General features: G+C 48.2%; 1 pseudogene; it reads right to left on the reverse strand.

Moving 5' to 3' along the window:
• The window catches only part of LOC115331758, a 59,497-nt pseudogene extending 55,111 nt beyond the window's left edge, over positions 1–4,386 (reverse strand).
• Between the last annotated feature and the right edge of the window lie 4,869 nt (positions 4,387–9,255).

Here is a 9,255-nt window from a genome sequence, read left to right on the forward strand (position 1 = left end):
CAGCTTTTTAGGAACTAATATAACCAATTTATGTAACAGCCCTTCCTGTTTATATTTTTAGGTGTCACTCTAGAACCAGAGGCCCCGACGACGCACGAGATGGAGTCGGAACTTGTCGATCAGGAAAGGACTAAGAAGTTTACTCAGCAAACACATCAGCTACCAGGTGGGGTCATGAACGCTTGTTTTTCACCATTGTTTTAAAAAGACGACTTCTGGCAACAGTACCTAATCTTTTATTAACATTTGAATGTGCATTTCCTTTTTGTCTTTTCATTTGGCTTAAATTTTTCACTCTAACATTTTCTTCACTAAATTTTATTGGAAAATTTTATTGACGATCATTAGCCATCTGCTGACATACGGTTCATCTCTGCGTGCATGTTTCAAAGCGTTGACCGCTCACCGTTTTGGTTTGGTTTCCTGCGCCACAGTTACGATTGGTTTATTGTCTCGTCAATAAATTTTCGTGGAAAATACTGCTCAATCACCATTATAGTTAATTTAGTATTGTTCGAGTAACATTGGCAAGAATCTGTAATGATGCAACAATTTCGCTATCGTTCCAGTTTTCTGTTAAAGTGTATCAGGGATCAAAGATGTTTCCTGGCGCGTTTCATGCCAGATCCCGAGGGTGGCCGAGCACGTCCACTGTTCCGGAGGGCCACGTTGTCTGCGGGTGCCTGCTCGGCCCCAGTGCCCTGTTTCCCGCAGCACTCGCAGAGCAGCGCTTTCGGCTTCTACAAGCCACTCCCGCTCTCAGGACATCAGTACTTGGGAGCCAGTCGAGGAGTGGCGCTGCCATGCTTTCCGGTGTCCGAGGCCTACGATGCCCTGAGCGCCAACTACCTGCACTTCTACCGGCCCGTGCTTCACAGTGCCGACTTAAAGGCGCTCATGTCGGTGTCCCCCAAGCCAAGCCATTCGTAGTGTCCGCATAAAGCTTGCATTGTGAGAGTCAGTGATAAAAAAATGAAACCTCATTTAATTTGACTTGTCGAAGGTTTATTGGTATATTCGTGCCACGCTCCTGAAGAACGGTTATTGCTCACTTTTGTGAAGGTGTTTTTTTTTTTGTTCTTGACTTTATTTTTATTATAACCCACATCGTGCGCAACAAATCTAAAACCATCCCTATGTAGGTGTGACCGGCCATTTATTCAATGTCTGTAGCTCATACCTTTTGAACGTTTTTGTCCCAGCAATACCTTTTTTGCGAACGAATTTGAAGTTTCTGTTGTAGGAGTTTTTAAGTCCGTCTGTAATTAAAAAAATTAGAAAATGTCTGGGATTGTTTATATGCCACCAGACTATTTCACGCCCGTGATTTGTGACATTTGCACACCAGCACTTGGTGTGACATCAGTGCTCTGGTATACTGCCTTGACACCAGTGATTTTGTGTCGTGGTGTGACACCCCCAGGCAGCAGAAAATTTTGGCCAGCCATCGGCCAATGACCGGTATTAAACTGCTACCTGGCTGGCACGCCTGGCCACTGGTAGGCAGCTGGCCACCGACGCCAAAAGGTGCCTGGCAAGAGGCTGGCCACTGACTGGTCATTTCATCCCTGGCCATCGATGAGAAAAATTTGTGCGGTAAGAGGCTGGTCACCAACTGTTTGGTTTATTGCTGGCCACCAATGACAGAAAAGCGCCCAGAAAGGGGCTGGCCAAAGGCTGGTCGTATCATCACTGGCCACCGACGAAAAAAATGTGTCTGGTAAGAGGCCGATCACCAACTGTTCGGTTCATTGCTGGCCACCAATGAAAAAAGTGCCCAGAAAGGGGCTGGCCACAGACTGGTCGTATCATCCCTGGCCATCGATGACAAAAATGTGTCAGGTAAGAAGCCGATCACCAACTGTTTGGCTGATTGCTGGCCACTGATGACAAAAAAGTGCCCAGAAAGAGGCTGGCTACAGATTGGTCGTATCATCCCTGGCCATCGATGACAAAAATGTGTCAGGTAAGAAGCCGATCACCAACTGTTTGGTTGATTGCTGGCCACTGATGACAAAAAAGTCCCCTGAAAGAGGCTGGCTACAGACTGGTCGTTTCATCCTTGGCCACCTATGAAACAAATGTGTCTGGTAAGAGGCCGGTCACCAGCTGTTTGGTTCATTGCTGGCCACCAATGACAAAAAAGTACACAGAAAGGGGCTGGCCACAGACTGGTCGTATCATCCCTGGCCACAGATGAAAAAAATGTGTCTGGTAAGGGGCCGGTCACCAGCTGTTCGGTTCATTGCTGGCCACCAATGACAAAGAAGTGCCCAGAAAGGGGATGGCCACAGACTGGTCGTATCATCCCTGGCCACAGATAAAAAAATCTGTCTGGTAAGGGGCCGGTCACCAGCTGTTCGGTTCATTGCTGGCCACCAATGACAACGAAGTGCCCAGAAGGGGGCTGGCCACAGACTGGTCGTATGATCCCTGGCCATCGGTGACAAAATGTGTCTGGTAAGAGTCCGGTCACTAACTGTTTGGTTCATTGCTGGCCCCCAATGACAAAAAGGTGCCTAGAAAAGGGCTGGCCACAGACAGACTGGTCGTATCATCCCTAGCCATCGATGACAAAAATGTGTCCGGTAAGCGGTCGGTAACCAACTGTTGGTTCATCGCTGGCCACGGATGATTAAAAGTGCCCAAAAGGGGCTGGCCACAGACTGGTCGGTTCATCCCTGTCCACTGATAATAAAAATATGCCCGTTAAGGGGCTGGTCAACAACTGTTCGGTTCATTGCTGGCTACCGATGGCAAAGAAGTGCCCAGAAAGGGGCTGGCCACAGACTGGTCCTATCATCCCTGACCACGGATGAAAAAATGTGTCTGGTAAGAGGCCGGTAACCAATTGTTCGGTTCATTGCTGGCCACCAAGGACAAAAAAGTTCCATGAAAGGGGCTGGCCAGACACTGGTTGTTTTCCCCCTGGCCACTGAGGACAAACATGTGTTCCGTAACAGGCCGGTCACCAATTGTTCAGTTCATCTCTGGCCATCGATGTAAAAAAAGTGCGAAGTAAGAGGCCGGTCACAAACGGCTCGATTCATCACTGGCCACCAATGACAAAAATGTGTCCTGTTGGAGGCCGTCACAAAGTTCTTGTTTCATCCCAGGCCACAGAAGACGAAAACCTTTTTCCTTTTTTCTGGCCACCAACGAAAAAAAGATTGTCAGCATCTGTGTTATTGCATCTTCCCAGAGCTCTAGTATATATCATGTTGCAAAAAAGAAATGGGTCATATACGGGTTGCAGTGACCACGAGCTCAGACTTATGATCTGTTCACGACGATAAATAATTTTTGGCAGCACCACATGGTTGCACACTTATATTATTGGTAATGGCTTCTAGCGTGCTGCACATTAACTAAGTACCATGACTTTCAAAACAACCCAAAGCACGGCATGCAGGCTAGGGCAGACCAAATAAATTGAATCTTGAACCTCGATTAACGAAGCCGGTAAAATCCGCAATTTACTTCGTTACATCGAAATTTGGTGCCTAGCACGTAAAAAATCAACGAGATATGTCACGGGTGCAAGCACTCACCAGAAGCGATCTTTATTTGCGATGAAAGTAGTCCGTGACCGTTGCCTGCGACTTCTGCGACATTAATATCGACGTCGCACGGCGTTTAAATGTCCACAGTGCATGCATGGCACCTTGTTCCTCATGCGCACTGGTGTACCGCCTCAGCAAGAAAATAGCGTCGAGCACCTCACGGCTGCTCGGCACCTCGCAAGGGTCCTCGGCTTCCGCCTCGCTGTCCTCGTCTTCCGATTCGCCAAGCACGTCCTTCACGCTGGAATCATCGGTAAGTTCCGTCGCAACGACACACGAGTCCCCATAGAAAGTCCTCCAGAGCGACACCATCCGGAACGACTCCGTCGCGACGCTGTGAAGGGACTGCCCTGCTCCCGAAAGATCCTCTTGGTCTTCCTCGTCTTGAGAGCATATCTTGGCTTTCAACGCGCTCACTTTCTCTGGGAATGGTGGAAGAGGACGAAGCCTCTCCGTTTGGTTCCTCGCTGTCCACTTCCTCGGGGCCGCTGGCTGCGTGTGTTTCAAATCCAGCTTTCCTGAAGCAGTTCTTGATGACCTCCTTCGCTGTGACATTCCACGAAGCAGAGAGAATCTCGAGGGCTTGAAAGATGTCCAATTTTGTTTAGTGCTTCAAGCGAAGATCGGGCAGAAGCTTTTCAATCAGCCGCCGCCGATATGAGCACTTGACGCTGTATATGATGCCCTGGTCGGGCGGCTGGATCAGCGACGTGGAGTTGGGCGGGAGGAATTTCAGCTCTACGTTGGTCAGTTCCAGGTCATCAATGTGGTGGGCGGAACAGTTGTCGAGCACCAGGCACACATTGCGGCCGTCATCCCTCATCTAATCGTCGAACTTTCGGAGCCAACCGCGGAAGATGTCGCGAAACATCGACGCCCTCGAGTACGAATCAGTGTATTCGATCTCGAGCGCCGGTGAAGCATCGCGGCTTCTTGCTCTTCCCAATATTCAACGGCAACCACTTGTCAATGGTGTCCATGTTCACATACAGCAGAACTGTGATCCGCAGCCTGCTCCGTTTTCCTTCGTGGCAGCGGTCTCGTTTGAGAGCCAACGTCCGGTTCGGGAGCATTTGGTAAAAGAATCCCGTTTCATCTGTGTTGTAGACGTCTGCCGGCTGATAGCGCGTCAGGATTCCTGACATCTCTTGCTCTTTCTCGTGCCAAGCAGCAGCTTTAGGTGCATCGGCCGACGCAGACTCGCCGCTCACCATCTTCCCGACGATCTCGTGCCTAGCCTTGAACCGGTGGAGCCATCCACTGCTTGCATTGGAGTCAACGCCTACAGCACCACTCAGTACGTACAGCACCACTCAATGCAACGTCTCGTGCCCGGGTATCCATAAACCAGAAGACAACTGCCATGTCTACGCCTAGGTATAGGTGGCGGGCTTCAGCCGTTTTTGGTATAATTCGCCGGGCACTTGTGCCATTCTTCAGAGCACCGAAGATACTCTCTTTCGCTTTTAAAATAATCGAACGGGAGCTCTGCGGTATCTCAAATCGGGCCGCGACATCCTTCCTCGTTAGTTGTTTCTCTCTCTCTCGCCGTTCGAATTGGCTTGCAGGATTTTTTACTTCTCTGCAAGTTAAAATACTTCGCGTTTACCACCACTCATTGTGGCGAAGTACGCGAGAGCGGACAAGGTACGTAAAGTCAGACGATGAAAGCGCAGCAAACAAAAGCAACGTAACGAGGCCTAGAAACGGGCTGGAACGCCCGGGCCTGTACGGATGCACGCACACGCGCCGCGCTAAACACACGCAGGTTACACTTGCGCCACCTCTTGTCTTCCGTCAACACCACGCACCATGCAAGCCGCACTCAGCAGAAGCACCTCGTGGGTATTCTCTGAGATGTCGCTTTCTGCGACTTTCCTCCCAGTGCATGCAAGCGTCACGCTTGGAGGCCCGTCCGCGTGAGGTAACATTTTCAAGCAGTGCGGTCGCTGCAAAGTTTTATATTCTTCACTCCTTTTACGAAATATTCCGTTAGGGCCTTCTTTTTTGGTATTTTACGACTATGACACTTCGATCGTTATATTGAAATAGCCGCAAAAATGACTTCGATACATGAGGCTAAAAATATATGCATGTTATAGAAGTTATGAAAGAAGTTAGGAAAAATGTGGTACTTTGTTAAATCGGAGGTTTTGTTACATCAAGCTGTATGCAGAAAAAAAAAAGCTTGGTACAAAATTTGTTCACAACTAACTTTAATCCTTTCTGGTCGCATTGGATGGCCATATAATTCCGGGGAGAATATTTCGGTTAGGTTTGGGACCATTGGATTACCCACACTTTAAAGATTGACCGTATCAAAGAATTCTACGATGTACATGGACTAACAAAAACACTGAATTGAAATTTATTCAAACACAATATACATACAATATGTAAAAAAATAAAATGGTTGCAATTTTAGCAAATTTCAGTAATAGCGAGTTTTAATGGATCGTACGCAAAACCTTTGCATATGCAATAAAATTAGTAGGAAGTGCGCGTGTGCAGAACGCTCTGTGCACGTGCATATTTTCGACCGCGCATAAGCGAAGCTTTTGCATGCGATCCACTAAAAGTCGATAATTATCAGCTACAAGAAAAAAAAATTAAAAAAAGACTTTCTGTAGTGTCAGAATCATAAAACTGTGACGAATCTTCACTCTTTTCTGGGAGACACGTTCCACAACTCCGATGGCCCACAGTTCCTTTTTGAAAACAACGTTGTGGCCGAGTCGAAGCTTGAAAAACAAGAACAATGACAAAAGCAAAACAAATCAGTCGCGTAGTTGCTTATACGGTAGGAGTTTAGTCTGCCAGAACATGGCGACACTGTTACCCATTGCAGATAAGCAATTTAGCCAGTGCAGTACAACCCGCTAGCCTGGGGTCTTTAACGTGCACCACGCAGTAGTAGTGCACGACCGCACGCAGGTACGATGCTCATCCAGATCGAAACGGGCAGGGGTGGGGAGAAAACAGGATCCCTGGGGGGCTATGTTGCACGTTTTGGACTCCCAGGAGACTAGGAAGAAGGAAGTGACGTAGGTGTGAATGAATGTATCTTAGCAGCACCACGCAACGCGTCCTCAGTGACTCCCCCAATCACCATCCAAAGAGCATTGTTGACGTTCCTTCCTTCTCCCTAGTCTCCTGGGAGTCCAAAACGTGCAACATACTTCCCCTGGGTTCTGCAGCGCGAGCTTTCGCTCCACGTGCTCCGAGCTGGTACGTGCACCAGCACACTCGGCCACCGTTCAAAAAAAAAGAAACACACACAAATTAGCTGTAGGTTGTTTATACAGCAGGAGTTTAGTCTGCCAGACATGGCGACCTTCTTACCCACTGTGGACAAGCAATTTAGCCAGATTAGTACAACCACTAGCCTGGAGTCTTTAACGTGAACCACGCAGTAGTGGTACACGACCGCACACCGGTACGGTGCTCATCCAGATCGAAGGGGGCAGGGGGTGGGGATTGAAGCCAGGATCCATGGGTTCTGCAGCGCGAGCTTTCGCTCCACGCGCTCCGAGCTGGTATGCGCTAACCCACTCGGTCTCCTGCCACCAATCAATAATATCCACAGTTACTTCAAAACCAAGCACTTGCCGAAGAAGGGGGAAGAAAAGGAAGAATTGCACCCGATGCCTTCAAACGACGGCCTTGAGGCACCAAAGCCTTCCTACGCATGCGACGGTCAAAGCCACTAGGAAATGTCGTCGACCGCCACGAATGACAGCCACATCGCAACGTTCATCTCGAGCCCTATATAGAACCTCACAAGGGTCCAGTAGACCTCATCAACCTAGGGGTGCAATAAACAAGCCGTCTTGTAAATTCCCATCTGCCACGCGGTTTGATCAGGAGATCCTGTCAGCCTCGGCGGCATAAAATGTCAACACAGAAGTCGATTATAATGCAAGCGAAAGGAAAAAAGAAAGACAATGAATGCCGCTTAGCCGGCTTCTCGGCGGGTTAAACTGGGTACGACAGGTCGACATGCAAAACATCACGAAGAGAGAGAGAGAGAGAGAGAGAAAATATCTTTATTGACCCTCAGTTAATGTTGTCCAAGTGGTGTCCAGGAGAGTTTTAGAATAGCGAGCACGTTGCGGACGGTAAAATAGCGAGAATTGCGGGAGAGGGGGGGGGGGGGCAGTTTTCGAAATAGCGTTTCTACACCGGGGACCCAAAACGTCCAAAACAGAACAGAAGCATCGAAGAAAGGGTAAAAACAGGCGAGCTGGTGAAGGACTTCCATAGCAGCCGGACACACGGCACAAGAAAGAAAAAAAAGAACTAAAAAAAAAAACGGACAAGTCCTAAGATTTGTTGTTCTGTCCGTTTTCTTTTCATCGTTCGCTGTCTACGGTTACTCGGGAATTTTATAATAACGTACGCAATTTTAACCTAGCGCTAAATTTAGCGATTGCGTTAAGACGGGTACACATGAGCAACCGAAACGGGCGCCACGCGGCACCGCCCATGGCAGCTTGCGCGCACGCACGCTGCGACGTGGGGCTTGGCATAGGTCCACGTAACAGCGTACTGGGCTGTTGCTTTGGGAATCAGCGCACGGCGCCCGTTTTTGCCGCTCCGCTCATGTGTTCCCCACTTTAACGCACGCTACGCGTTCCTCCGCCGCGACGCAATAGTCTAAAGGCATTTCGCGCTTGCAACGCAACCAAGATAGTCACAATTTTTATTTTATACACGAAATGCTGTAAGCTGAGAGAAAACAAGATTTTGGTCCAGAGTAACATTTTAGGTTTGTTTAAACATATAAAATGCGACGCGAGCGGTCGTGATCATCACCTAAACGTGTTTCAAACACTGTGGTGTAAACAGGACATCTGTACTTTCCTGCATTCCGGAGCCAGAAATAATCTGCTTGCGTTAATTCCCCAAACAAGCTTTTTCCACCCCAAAATGTTTCCAAATCAGTCTCATAAACGTAAAAAAAAAACTGTAAAAATTGTTGATCGCGCTTCTTCGTGCCTATGTAGTGTGTACATGCAAATATATCTGGCCAACACATTTTTGCAGGGATCAATGACATTTTATTATTTTTCAGTTCAATAGATTTGAACCTTGCAATGAAAACAAAACCGATTTGCTTCCATCGTCGATTCCACTGATGTAGAATTCATGCACGTTAAACACGAGTCCAAATCATTGAGGTTACGTGGATATTCGTACAGCGTGTAGTTGGTCAGCCATTTCAAAGTTGCGACGAGTCACTCGCTATAGATGAGCAGTTTAGCCAGTGCGGTACAACCGCTAGCCTGCGAGTCCCGTTGGAAGACAGACGTATACGCGGCAGATAAATCTCCCTGGAAGAAAACCGGTCTCGGCTCTTGGGATAGAATCTGAAACGATTCACTCAGTCAGGCACAAGCAGGAGAAACACTCGGAGAAAACAGGCAAACACATACACGAGTCACGTTTGAGAGGCAGACGTATACAATCTCCATGGGAGAAAACCGTTCTCGGCTTTTGGGACAGACTCTGAAACAATTCCGTCGGTCAGGCATAAGCAAGACAAACATGCAGTCCAACGAAGAGAGTAGAGTATTATGTACCTTAAAGTATGACTTGGCCAGGACTTGGGGACGATAATAGTGGATCAGTAGTCCTTCGAATGAAGGATCGGGAAGCAAGCATAAGTACTGCCAGTAGGGTAGAGAAAGCA

The sequence above is a fragment of the Ixodes scapularis genome, unplaced genomic scaffold, assembly GCF_016920785.2.
Source record: "Ixodes scapularis isolate PalLabHiFi unplaced genomic scaffold, ASM1692078v2 PGA_scaffold3__209_contigs__length_174095766, whole genome shotgun sequence".
NCBI lineage: Eukaryota > Metazoa > Arthropoda > Arachnida > Ixodida > Ixodidae > Ixodes > Ixodes scapularis.